Genomic DNA, 12,055 nt, shown 5'->3' with positions numbered 1-12,055 from the left:
ATTACAAAAACATGAAGGAAAATATTCTGCATTGGATGTAATCAAGTATATTATTTGAACAACCATTAATATATACTTTAACTACTTTTTATTGTCCTTCCACAGTGAAATAGGAAGGGGAAAGCATCAGTCTCTGACACTGCAGTAATTGCCTGTGTATAATTGTAGTGGCCACTGTAAAATGGAAGTGACATCTCTTTGTTGTATTGATTAGATAACCACAATGCACAGTATGGATCTGAAAAGGTAAAAATTACTCTGTAGTCATTAACTTTTGTAGACTCCAGTCTGACTTAGACAGGCTGAGAATTTGATCATCCGCTTTCTTTCTATACTTATTGTTTCATATTCTTTGTGATGGGCATACGCCATCCTCCCATGTCAACCTTGAAGCTTAGTAAGCAATCAGAGCAGTAATGCTTTTCCTCATAAAAACAGATGACTGAGTGGAAATATATAACTGTTTGCACTCTGAATGCAGGTCAGAGCTGGTGAAATTCAGCCCTTTCAGTAGCTGTTCCTGAAGAGCAGAGCATGGGGCTGTAACTTTAGGTTGGCTCAAGAGTTCAGGAGGTTGCATCAAAATTTCTGAATTTGTTTGTGAGAGACAGTGAAGGGCTGTCTGAAACCATATGACTTCTGAAGCTCAGAAGCGTCAGGGACACCAGGCTATATGAACTTGGGCCTTTCTCTATTATTTTTTAACTGGGAATTTCACAAGAGCATTTCAGTTTGTCAGTCTGTGACTCTTAAAAAGACCGCTCTTTATTAGAAATGGGAAGAACCCAGAAGAAGTGACTCTAATGGTCGTGTACAGTCACACAGATAGAAAGTTGAAGTCTGCAAATTTGGGTCTGGTCAGAGAAGTCCTGAAAGCTCCTATTGAAAACCCAGAAGTGTAGACGTTTCTAGTCCTGCAGCCTCTCTGATTATAATTTATTGTGGGCTGAGCGGTCTATTTATAGCTCTTCAAAATGTTTCTAAGAGCAGCATTTTGCAATCTACCAAAGGTTTACAGATTTGTAATGAGAAGAGTTCCTCAATGCACGGGCTTGCCCACATCCAAACCTGCTCATTGACATTTCTACAAACTGTGATTTCACAGTCCTTTCATGTCCCCAGACCCCGTGGGCAAATTTATCCCTGGTAAAAGCCCGCTGAAGTCAGTGAAGTTACACCAGAAATAAATTCAAGTCAATGAATTTTATTTTAGTGGTGTTCAAACTCTTTGCAGTGCTATGCAGATAGATAGCTATAAGCTCTTTTTTGACTATCCAATTGTTTAAGCTTTAGTGGTTAAAAAAACAAAACAAAAAACCACATTTGAGCTGAATTTGTGCTAATTGGCTAAATACATGCAGAACTGCAGTATGGTTTTGACAAAGATATTATTTGGGGTTTCAGAAGGACTTTAGAAAGAGTGAAAGCACCCTAAACTTTCATGCACGGTATTTATGGGCTCATGTTTCCAGAGAGATTTTAATTGAACACAATTACTTGCTGCCATAATGAACTGTGAGTGGGAGAGTGGGGATCCAACCACCTGATGGCACAGGCTGTGGCTGTGGACCAGAAGGCCAACTTCTGGGGCTTGCAAAGGCTCCTCTTTCATTGTGGTCCTTTTTAACTTGCTTCAGCTTCCTCCAAACTCCTGAGACTTCTAGAAAGCTCCTCCCTGATGCTATGCCAGGTCCCAGCATGATCTCTTCTGTGTCCTCCTGCTCTGTCCTTTGTGTACTGCTGACTGAAATTAGAACACTTAAATGCTCTAGAGTTTTACTAGACTTTTATGCTGGTTACCAGCTCAAGTTCAGTTTATTTTTCTTCAAATATATGATCCATGTAGGAAAAATGACATTTCAGGAGTTGGTGTTTTTCAAGTGTCATTGAATTTGATATACTTTCTGGGATAATGTATCAGGTGTCTGCACTGAGAAGGTGCCTTTCTGTGTCATTCACAGGATTTGTTGACTCCTACCTTTCCCCTGGGTTGTAAGAGTGTAAAACTAGAGATGTGGGTGTGAATTCCAGAGTGACAGCACATTATATATAATTTATCCCAACTTTTTGAAGCTTGCAAAATTACTAAACTCAATTGTTTTTCCTAATACAACTAAAGTTGGGTTAAAGCATCATAGGAGAATAATGGTTTAGACTCTCAGGAAGTGCAACAGAGGTTGAAGCTATATATGGCTTTAAAAATCAAATGTTTGAAAATAATAATCTGAATTTTTAATGGAAAACCCTGCTAAGATTCTGGCTTGACAACTGACTGACAGCTGTGTGTCCTCCAGGTGCCATAGAATCCAATATACTTCTATTTTCTCTAGCATTGGGTATACCAGCTTATCCCACGAAGATAAACAATAACAGTACATAGTTAAATAACTTTAGAGATAAGTAACTTAAGCAAAGGATAAAAGGTTTGCTTAACAATGACATTTAACAATAGATGGAGGTGTATATGCATTTAGTTATTAATTTTCCAACAGAAAGTAACTTACAAGTAGCAGTAACACGAAGCAGAGTATCTCTGAACAGGGAAAGGCATTTTGACCTGTCCTAATGCAGGCCAGTCATAAAGCTCACTGATTCCAGTGAGAGTAGAGTGCAGCCAGTGCCAGAAACTCTGGGAAGTTTTATGTGAAGTGTTCAAAAGAGAGAGTGAACCAAAACAAACAAACAAAAAGTTAAAATTTTTTATTAAAAAAAGGGCAAAAGGAAGATGAATGCCTGTCTGAAGAAGATGCAGAGAAGTCAGTTTTGGGTGACAGAATACATATGCACTGAGTTCAAATGAGATTAAAGTTAATAGTGGTCAAGGTAATACCTGTGATACAGAGAAAGAGAAGTACAGTGTATAGAAAGCTTATGCTCTAATGTCCTGATCCTGTAATAGGATCCATTTCTGTACCTGTGGTAAAGAGATCCAAAGTATTTGAACCTTCTAATGATAAACAGTGTTCTTCATCCTGGAATGTACCTGAATTATAGAAATATAGAAAATATATCCTAGGGTAGTCTAAGTGCACTTGTTTTGCGTGGGTAGTTTATCTTGGGATGGCTCAAAAAATGTTTTTTTTTCACTAGTTAGTATAACATATTATGCATTGTTACACATAGTGATAAATTTTGTTTCCCTTGTGCTGGGGTTTTCATGGCACGTTCGACCTCTGACCCTGACTCGGTGAAAAGGGGATAAAGAAACAAGGGAAAAGAAAGGCACTGATTTTGCCTTACCACTCTGCCATCCTAAATTTGGAAACGAAGCTTTTTAGTGAGCTGGGAAATAAGTTAGTGCTGATGCAGTGCACTTGGGGCTGGAGGAACACGGTTCAAATTTGCAGAGAGGAAACCTGACAGAGCCAGTTACTCCCCACTCAGTGTGAAAGTAAGGCTTGTAGCCTAACTGTGGTACTAAGATGAGCGATGGGATTGTTTTCTAGTTAGATTCCCATTTTGAGTTCGAGTAAGAGGAAATCCAGTTAGTTACTGCTCTATCAGCAAAGGTTGTATCACACAGCTGCCTCTGGTACAAACCTGTCAACTCTTGTTGGGAGAAATGGGTTCATTTCTTTACTTGATTATTTTGATGATCTGACCGGTTAAGTGCAAGCTGTTTGCTATTCACGCTCTCCTAAATCTGGGAAGTGAGTTGAGCGTTGCTTTTTTCCCCTCCCCCAGAAATGTGCTTCCGACCCTTTGAAAGCATTATTTGACAAGGACATATGCACTGCAGTAACTTCATCATTGCTTTCAATTGAACTGACAGAAGAAACAATAATCTCATGAAAGAGCTTCAGTACAAGGGCAGATGTAAACGTCTGAGTCTAAGGAGCCCAAGAGATCTTATTTTATAGTCTAACCAGACTGTAGTAGTAGGAGTAATAATAATAAAAACACTTAATAGTATAATGCAGTCTTGGCAGCTGGAGAGTTAGACAGTAGCCTGCAACTTAATGCTTTTGAACTTGAGAAGTAGCTTTGGTTAAAACATGCCTGCTGAAGAAAGCAGCTTACGTTACTTGAAATTGGGCTTATTTCCACTGCACTTCTTGGGTTCATTTTCAGAAAGTATTTACCCGTGTGCAACAGCAGCAAAACTTGTGCAGTGTTGTAGCATTTTCTAAGCCAGCAATATATTAATTACACTCTTGAACCTCATAACATAATATTGATACTATTATGATGGGAATATTTCTTACAACAAGCATAATTAACCGCTTATTTCCTTTTTCCTGGATACTGTTAGTTTGTACTTGGACGACAAAAATCAGCGCTGATCTTCAGCAACATCACAGTATTCCATTATATTAATCTCAGTCAATGTATTCTTTATTTTATTATTGCCTGCATTCTTTGATTGAGTTAATTTCCCATCCCACCACCAACCTCCATCAAGTTTCTGATTGTGGATGTTATCATTTGAATTGTAGTTCTGTTTCGCTATTTGTTTTGGTGGCAGGGAAGGGGAAAAAAAAAAAAAGCCTCGAAACAGCTGAGTGCCAGTAGTGCTGGAGATTTCTGTTTTATTTATGTTTTGTACTGAGCCATCGTGAATGATGAAGCATGTCTGGGACACGGCTGTGGGCAACACTCTAAGTGTTATAGTTGGAAAGGTGCCAAAGTTGCATTGCTTCCAATTTTTTACCATTAGCCTTTCGGAAGAAGGGATTCAAAGTCTCATTTTATTCCCTCCTTCACCAGTGTCACCTTTACACTAAATTAATGTGAGATCTTTACCAGAGATGGAGCTGACAGGATGAGCTGTTGATCCCACGGCATTCTTGATGTGGCTGGAGTGGAGGAACAAACCCTATAAAATGTAGAAGCTGGCTTCCCTCAGGAACTGGGCTGTGAGGAGCCAGGGGCATCCTCTGAGATAACAGAGTACCCCTGCTTTTTCTGGTGGGATTGTGCTAAGCCATGTTGTCCTGGAGCTCAGTAGGAAACAGCAAGCTTGATCCTGAGGATATGGCAAAAAGCAGCAGTTGTTCCCTTCTCAGCTGTAAGGGGACTCATGTCCGAGACTGTAATTAGAAAATATACCTGCTAATGAATTGGTATAATCCCCTGCTGTGTGCAGTCTGCTGTGGGATCTTTTTTCCTGCACTTGCAGAGGCGGGTGACCTTGTTAAATACTTAGCAGTAAAAATGTGCTTTCCCTTGCCTGTTTCACAGCCTTTCTTCTGGCTCTACCAGTGAACCTCCTCTCTATTAGTTGAAAAATATTTACCCGAGTTTAGTTTTAGGGAAAGAGGGAATTTAGGAGACTATACATGAACAGGTTCTGTATGTATGACATCTGAATGTGTCATACACATCTACATGGATGCACACACATGTGGAATTCTGATTTCTTAAAGGCCACACTAGGAGTAAAAATAAAAGAAAATTTAATATTTAGGCAAGGAGTTACGGTTTCAATTATTTTTAAGTCATCAGCCTCTTTAAATATTTAATCTTTTCTGTGCCCAACTAATTTATTCAATTGCAGTTAGGTAGGTTGTAATTAATTTTTGATGAGACAAGCTAATAGTAATTTGAATATCTACTACACTGCAATATTTGCTTGCAAATATGTTGTTTAGCTTCTAGATAGCTCTTTTTGCCCTTGATGAAGTTGCATGTTCTCACCAATATTGTCATATGTAGACACAAGGTCCAAGCTGCAGCTTAACCTGTGTGACACACCAATATAAGGATGAGTGTGCTGGGTCAGAGAAGAGTCCAGATGGCTCCTGTCCTCACCCCAACAGTGATTAATAGCTGATGCCTAAAGACAAGTATGAAAACAAAGGTATAGCAAGGCTTCCTGTGAGAGAGCCTCCCAGCCTTCATTGATTTGTGGTCTGGAAACATCTCAAGATAGAAATGGTGTCTTCAGATTTAATATTTGATCGTGTTTGTTGCATCAAAAGTATATAGTTATTTTGTATAATTCATGCTTTCCATCCGTAAAAGACTGAGACTCCTCCAAGGGAAATATCTCTTTTTACTGGAAAAATATCTTACCTGCCTTTTCCGATTAATGAGAACATCCATATGCCAGCTTTTGTGGCTGGAAGACTGATCTGATACTACTTAACTATGTTAACTGAATGTAAAAGTCTGAAGTGGGATACTGAAAGTAATTTGCAGCTTGTCAGCAGTTCCCTCCATGTGTCTGATCAAAGACTAGTGGTGGAGCACAACTTAGAAACACCACAAAAAACTTGTGGAATTTCTCCTACATGGGGCATTTCTGTAAGTTCAGACTTGTTTCAGATAAAAACAGTGCCAGCTCCTGTAGCAGCTGCAGACTGAAATGGATGGGTTTTTATCAGGAATCGCAGAATCATAGACTGGTTTGAGTTGGAAGTGACCTTAAAGATCATGTAGTTCCAACCCCCCCCCAGCACATTTCACTATACCAGGTTTCTCCAAGCCTCATCCAACCTGGCCTTGAACACTTCCAGGGATGGGGCATCACAAGCTCTTCAAGCTGCCTGTTCTCACTCTGCAGTTCTGAGATGGTCCTGGGTGCTCTGAGCATGGGGAGCTGTTCCATCAGCCAACCATGACCCTGGGCCTTTTTTACTCACTAGAGATGCCCAAAGTCAAGGAGGTCTGAGAAGCATCTCAGGAGCTCTGTGAAGGGTTCTCCAGGTTCTTTGACTGTGAGAGGAAAACCAGTTGGACAATGACCACCAATTCAGTAGTGGCTTATGGAGTGTGAAGGTTTTTTTCTGCAAAATCATACAAGTTTGGGTAACAGAACTGGCATACCTTCTTTTTTTCTGAGCCAACACAAATTATAGTTCATGAGGGTTTTCTTGCATTAATTTTTTGTGGCCTTTTACTTTACTCTGTAGCTGACTAGGATGGTCCCTGGCCTGCCTCCCTTCTCCTGTATTTATATGATGCACACCATCAGTGTGGAGGAAGCACGTTGCATTCAGGCTGGAGCATCAGCACTTTACTGCTCACTGGAAACCTGGCCAATAATTTAATTTTAATAATGTTACCCCTTCTCTATTGTATCATGAGAGATGGGGATAGTGCATTTTGCCATGATTAAAATTGTTTTCCCATCCATGTCCACACCTCCCATTACTTCTCATCCTTCACGTTACTGCATGTCTGTAGCACTCTGCTCTTTCAGTCTGGATCAGGCAACTGCTTGGCAGCACAAAGGAAGAGGGTAGCTTTGTTTTTGTCTTCTCCAAGAGCTGGAAGTGCGTGCTCCTGTCTGTGCTGGAATTTATGGTGCTCCCAGCAGTGCAGGAAGAAGGTACAGGAACTCTTATGTGCATTCATAGCAGCGTATTAAGGCAACTTGCCAACTTCCTACCAAAGAGATTTGCCTCCAGTGAGCATTGACAAGTTATACTAAATAGAAACTTCCAAGACCATGTCTTTTCCAACCTGAGACCAGGCTCCTGCACTCAGCTTGCAAGAATGATCTAGTCCTATTACTAGTACTTCTACTACTCAACTCAGCTGATGCTGTGGTTAATGCACAAAAATGTAGTACTGATTTTCTTCGTGACTATTCTGCGTTACAATTTACGAGTTGAAATGAAAAAGTAATTGTAGCTGTGGTCTCCAGAGATAAAATCCCTTAAAAGCAGTAGAATTAGGTCTTGCTGCTGCCTGCAGATCAAACTACTGCAGCATCAGCCATTTCTATACCCATAAGTCATTCAGCAGCCATTTCAGTTGGCAGTCTGATTTTTCATGGTTAGCCCAGAAGGGGACAGGAACTGTGAAGGCCCACTTATGCCCTTCATGTCTGAGTTCAAGAGAGGCAGAAAGTCTGCAAGTGTGTACCAAGAAATGCAGGACTGGGGCCTGCCACTCTGACTCCTGTTGTGGGTGTCTCACAAGCTGTTCCACTTGCAGAGCCTTTGGGTGTGTATGTAGCATGAACCACTTATCTGGCGTCCAGCAAAGTAATTAGTGGTAAATAAAGAAAATATATTTGATTGTTCTGATCTGTGTGACCATGCTTGCTATGTGGATTTTTGGTAAAAAAAATAAAAAAAGAAAAAAAAAAGTATGTTTTTGTGCATATATATAAAGGCAATTTTATATGGTATGATTTATATGATGGTAACTTTCACTGTGCACACTTTCACGTGCTGATTACTGAAGTCTTCCTTCTTGCAAGCCCAAAGGCGAATGTGTTTTCCAGATAGGTGTAACCTGTTCATGAGTTCAGGATTTTTTGTGGAGATGTAATGATATTTTGTGGTATTTTGAGCTGCCACAGGCTTTGTCTTGTATTTCTCTTCTATTTTTTTTTTTTTTCCCTGTGTTTTTTTCCATTCCTAGGCAAAGTTAGAGCATGTTTATGGTTGCTGAGTTAATCTTAGGAAGGCATCTCTGAGCTCAGTTTAAGGACACAAACCACATAGTCGGGGTGTACCTGACCTGGGGTGGTCAGACCCTGCTCTCTCCTCAGTCCTCAGCTGTTTTGTGCTGCTGTGCCTGGTTTTGATTCACAGGTTGTGTTATCTGGGTGGGGGAAGAATGCTCCTTTGACTGTTTTCTGATATGCCAAAGATTAGGGATGAACATTTGAACTTCTCAGTGCTTCTCTGGGGCAGCACTGCTGCTGGTGATTGTCTCCATTGCTGTCTTCTCACCTGGGTGTCTGCAGTGAGGCCCCCACATTTGTGTTCAGTCCCAGATCTGATCTCCTGAAAACACTGAGCATACCTAGCAGTGACAGTGAGCTAGAAAACGTGGTGATGCTGAGCCCCCTGGGCCCAGAAAACCCCAGCACATTCGCCTGTCTTGAGAATTCCCCTGGAGGCAGAACACTGGGAACTACTGTGTGTTGGGCAGACACTCCCCACTTGCCATCTGCTGTAAGCTCCTAAGCTTTGAATTCCTTGAGTAAGAGCCATTTTAATGTGCAAAGTATTAAGACTGAGGTGATGTCTCTGCTTTTAGTATGAAAGTCCTGTTATTCTTCAGAAATGCTATTATGAATTAAAATATTCCCTATGGGAGAAGTACATTACTTACTTTTGTATTATGATATTGGACTGGAATAAAAAGCAGCTAGGCTGTCATTCATTTCCTGGTCTAGGGACACTGTAAAAGTACTGTAAAGCAAGAATAACTTTGCACCACAGTTCTTGAATTCAACGATTGCCTTCTGAAGGTGCCACACATGATGGATTGTCATAGACTTTCTGTCCTGCCTTGACATTTCATTCCTATCCAGTGTTGTCTTGTGTTCTGCTCTGAATCTGCCAAACAACTGACCCTAGAATTAAATGGCACATCTTCTTCTCTTCCCTTTTTCTGAGCAGCGTGTTCTGCAGCTGAGGCTCTGAAATACTGGAGGACACCTCATCTTCCTCAGGGACACGGACAAGGGAGAGCTGGAGCCTCTGGGGGGCTTGGAAAGGAATTGCAGTTGGTGGTGGTCGCCTGAGGAGCTTACCTTCACACCAATGTTGCTCTGAAACAAGTTGTGTCCAACATTCAGGTTTGGTAAGGTATGTATTTTTTTCCCCTACTTTTTTTTATTTTATTTTATTTTTGTTCTTTTCTGAATGAGTGTGTATGCGGAAAACAGAACATTAGCAGCCTTTGTGTTTGTTGCTGTATACACGCCATGCTTGTGCTGCATCTGTAAATAACCTTTGCTCTCCCTGGATTTGGGAAGTGTTCATCAAGATTGAAGTGTTTTTATAGTCTTGGGCTTGAGGGGCTGCGTGTTTATATCAAGTGCCCTATTGAACAAAATGCTTGCTGATGGCTGTGTGTTTCTGCTGGTGGTGTATACTTGGTGATAGGCATCCACCTTTTGAAAGTCCTACTTGCTGTGTTTCACTAACATCCGCAGTTCTGAGGGCCAGAGATGCGAAAAAATAAAATGAAGTAGCCCATTTGTAATTCAGCCCTTCAGTGCTTTCCTTTGTGCTTTGCATATTCTTGTTGTTTGCCAGGGATGGAGATACCACTACCAATTCCTTGTATAATCGTATGGTCCCTTTTTTGTGGAGCACTTAAAATTTTTGCCAGTGGGAAGGTTTTCATATCCACCCAAACGTTTTCTTGGTTATGCTGGAACTGTAGCAAGGCAATATGCCACTATCTTTTAACAATAAATTGAAGGCCAGGACTTTGGGAATGTATTGTTGCTGAAGATGGTGCTATAAAAGCTTTAGGGTAATGCAGTCTCTGGTTCCACAGCTTCTTTTTTCTAGGTCAAGTTATTTCTGTGGAGGCAAAGTTTCCTGATTAAAAAAAGAACAAAAAAAACCCAAATTTAAAGCAATGATTCCTAGATCTCAATAGAATGGTTTCAGATGATACCCTGCTTTTTCATTTAACACATGGGTATTGACTTCTCTTATATGACTGAATCAGCAGTATAATCTTACTGAGAAAAGTACAGCAGCAATGTAACACCTGCGCTTGGTGTTAGTGGAGGAGGGGGAAAAAACAAGTCAAGAGTTTCTTAAAAGCCTTTAAGAAAACATGATGCATCCAGGTGAGTGTGCATTAGTTCTCCTGCTTTTTGATCTGGTTGCACCAGTCAGGTTACCTCTGGAAATGGTAGGCTCAAACTCTCACGCTTCAGCAGAGCTCTGACTGTCTCCAGCGGTTGCAGGGAAAAGTTGGTGGGAATAGCTTAAATTAGGTGCTTAACTTTTAAATGTTGAGGGTCAAGAAAGGTCTGTTCCAGCCACAGCATATGCTGTTAATTTGTACAGGCATTTCAGGAAAACAACACGGTTGTCAGGGAGAGGTTCCCATTATTAAACCACTGCACTGCTTGCTCCAGTTGTCTCTCTGCTCCAGCGGCGCCTGGTTTCTAGAAGAGGAGGTTGTTAAATGTTGCTCTTGCCTTTGTTATCCTCTTCACTTTTGTTTATTTCCAAGCTACTGTTTCTGTGATTAAAACACTTAAAAGGGAAGGTTGTAGGAGAGGTATTTCATCATGACGAGAGCTGCTTGACTCTTGCAGAGAAAAATGTTGCAGTGCTGTAATGTAGAAATCACAGCAATTTTGTTTATTCTTTGTTTGGGTTTGGAATTTGTAAGTAGAAACATATAAATTTTCCTGGCAATGAGGATGTGAGTTCTGCTGGGTAAGCAAGGGGAGCCAGGGCAGGTGAGGATCTGCTCCAGAGATGTTGGTTGCTGGTGTGATTGTGATGCTGCCCTTCGTTTGGACAGGATGGTGTTTAGATGAGCTCCCCACATCCTTTGCACCTGAGTCAGTCCAGCTCTCAGTCTAAGGTTCACGTCTCAGTCTGCAGCATGAGGTTGTGTAGATCTTTGTAAAACTTCACAGTTTCAGAGGAAAAGACAATTTTCTATACAATTGATTTGCTATTATTTGGGCATTAAACTCTAGGTTGGACTTTGGTCATATTTTTGCATTTTACTTTGTGACTGTCAGATCTAAAAACTTGGTTCTTATTTAAGGGAAGCTCACATTTATGGAAACTTCATCTTTAAGGAAGAACATTGCAGATTGAGAAGACTGTGCTTAAGGATAAAGATTTGGCCAAACTATTGTTCACTGAAGTAGCTGAGACCCTTCTTTATCGATTCTCTTCATTTTGAGGGTTCATGATTACCAGAATATTTGACAACCATCAGCTTTATCTGTTCCCATGACACCGCTGTTAGACAGAAGTGCTGCTTATCTCCATTTTATAAATGGTGAATAAGAAACAGAGTCAGTTCTAGGTCACTTTTAGGTGATAAACATCTGTCTCTGATTTACATACAATCTAAGTGTGGAAGGTTCATCCAATACCCACAGCTGGAGGCACACAGATAGCCTTGGCTGAGCAGATGAGTCTGTAGTGCAAAGCACAGGGTTTGGATGTGGATCTGTTTGAGGTCACTGCTCCAATCTAAGCCAGTGTCTTCCATGTGTCCTGCTTTCCCAAGTAGAGGGATTTTTAATGAAGTGATTACAGTAACACCAAATGACATGAGGACTCAACATTTACTCCATATCTCTGCTGGAAAGTGAAACATCTGTTCAAATAATGTGAACTGAACTCATTCATCTTTGCAGCAGAGTGTTTGCTCA

At 40.7% G+C, this 12,055-nt stretch overlaps 1 protein-coding gene across 2 annotated transcripts in view; it reads left to right on the top strand.

The window, feature by feature from the left end:
• The window catches only part of SGCD (sarcoglycan delta), a 314,890-nt gene that overhangs the window by 104,398 nt on the left and 198,437 nt on the right, over positions 1-12,055 (top strand). For both annotated transcript variants that reach the window (XM_050312063.1, XM_050312062.1), the window contains exon 3: positions 9,306-9,494. The gene's annotated coding sequence lies outside the window, so the exon portion shown is untranslated. The remainder of the gene's footprint in view (positions 1-9,305; positions 9,495-12,055) is intronic.

This window comes from Myiozetetes cayanensis, unplaced genomic scaffold, assembly GCF_022539395.1.
Source record: "Myiozetetes cayanensis isolate MyiCay16 unplaced genomic scaffold, myiCay2020 scf17, whole genome shotgun sequence".
Lineage (NCBI taxonomy): Eukaryota > Metazoa > Chordata > Aves > Passeriformes > Tyrannidae > Myiozetetes > Myiozetetes cayanensis.
The sequence above is the reverse complement of the archived record's forward strand: the minus strand, read 5'-3'. Positions and strand labels throughout refer to the sequence as shown.